This window comes from Homarus americanus, unplaced genomic scaffold (genome assembly GCF_018991925.1).
Source record: "Homarus americanus isolate GMGI-L3 unplaced genomic scaffold, GMGI_Hamer_2.0 scaffold3703, whole genome shotgun sequence".
NCBI lineage: Eukaryota > Metazoa > Arthropoda > Malacostraca > Decapoda > Nephropidae > Homarus > Homarus americanus.
Genome location: NW_024737564.1, coordinates 1,878 through 3,754, shown reverse-complemented (window position 1 = coordinate 3,754; position 1,877 = coordinate 1,878).

Sequence of the window (1,877 nt, the reverse complement as noted above, 5' to 3'; positions counted from 1 at the left end):
AACAAAGTTCCCTGGTCGGAGTATATAAAGCCCCTGATCGAGGTATAACAAGTCTTCTAATCGAGGTATAACAAAGTCCCTTGGTTGGTAATGATCCTAGGGTAAACTAAAAACCCTAATCAGGTATAACAAGGTCCCTGATCTGACTATCAAGTCCTTCATCGGGTATGTAAGTCCCTGGTCAAGGTGTAACAAAGGCCCTGATAAAGGTATAACGTTTTCTGATCGACTATAACAAAGTCCCTGATAGAAACGTAGAGAGCACCTGATCCAAGTATAACAAAGTCCTGATCGTGAGTATAACAAAGGCCTCTTATCGAGAGTAACAAAAGTCCTAGTCAGTATATAAAAGTCCCCTGATCGATATAACAAAAGTCCTCTGATGGTACAACAAGGAGCCTGATCGTTATTGTAAATAAAGTCCCTGATCAGGTATAACAAAGTCCTGATCGAGTATAACCAAGTCCCTGGTCGAGTATAACAAAGTCCCCCTGATCGAGAGTATCTAAGGTCCCTGATTGGGTTAACAAAGTTCCTTGTCGAAGTATAACAAAAGTCCCTTAATCATTTGTAAAATGCCTGATCGAGTATAACAAGGCCTTTATATGGAGTCACGAAAGTCCCAGACAATATAACAAAAGTCCCTGATCGGAGTTATAACAATGTCCCTGAACAGGTAGTATAACGGGTCCTGTCAAAAGTTATAACAAAGTCTCTCTGATCCTAAATTTCATAAAAGGTCCTCTGGTCGGGTATAACAAAGGCCCTAATCGAGCATAAAGGTCCTGATCGGAATATAAAAGTCCCTGGTCAGATTATAAAGTCCTCTGGTTCGAGTTTAACAAAGTCCGCGGTCGAGTATAAATTCTGATTGTGAATAACAAGGAGCCCTGACCGGTTATAACCAGTCCCTGGTCGGGTATAAAAAAAGCTGATTGAGTATAACAGGGCCCTAATCAGGTATAAAGTCTGATGATCGAACATAACAGGGGTCCTGATCAGGTGTTATGAAGTCCCTGATAGATTATAACAAGGACCCAGATCGGAGTATAACAAAGTCCTTGATCGGTATAACAAGGGTTCCTGGTCGGAGTATATAAAGCCCCTGATTGGGTATATAAAGACTAATCAGGTATAACAAAGTCCCTGATCGACTACAACGAGGTCCTGATCGAGTGTAACAAATTCCCTGATGAGTATACAAGGACAGATCAGGTATAACTGATTTGTTTTTTGTGGTTGTTGTTGGTTGGTTGTTGTGGTGGTTAATGGTATAACATAGTCCTGATCAGTTATAGAAGTTGTGGTTGGTTTTGGGTGGTTTGTTGGTTGTTGTTTTTGGGTTTGGGTTGGGGTTGTGTTGGTTGGTGGTTGTTGGTGGTTTGTTTGTGGTTGGTTGTGTGTGGTGTGGTGGTTTTGATGGGGTATAATATGGCCCTGGTCGAGATGTTTAGAGTCCCTGATCGAGGTATTACAAATCTGATCGGGTATAACAAAGTCCCTGGTTGAGTGTAACAGAGTTCCTGTCGAGTATAACAAGTTCTGATAGAGATAGCAAGTCCCTGATAGAGGTATGACAGAGGACTGATCGGAGGTATAACTGAGTCCTGATCGGTGTATGTAAAGGCCTCTTGTAAAGTAACAAGTCCCCTTGATCAGTATAACAAAAATCCTGATCGAGTATAACAAAGTCCTCTTATCAGGTACCAGCAAGGCCCTAATCAGGCATAACAAAGTCCCTGGTCTGAATATAACCGAAGTCCCCTGGTCGAGTATAACAAGTCCCTGGTGAGTTTAACAAATTCCGCCAGTCGGGTACTTAACAGGTGATTACCTGATCGTGAATAACAAGACCCTAGTCGAGAATCCTGTAAGTC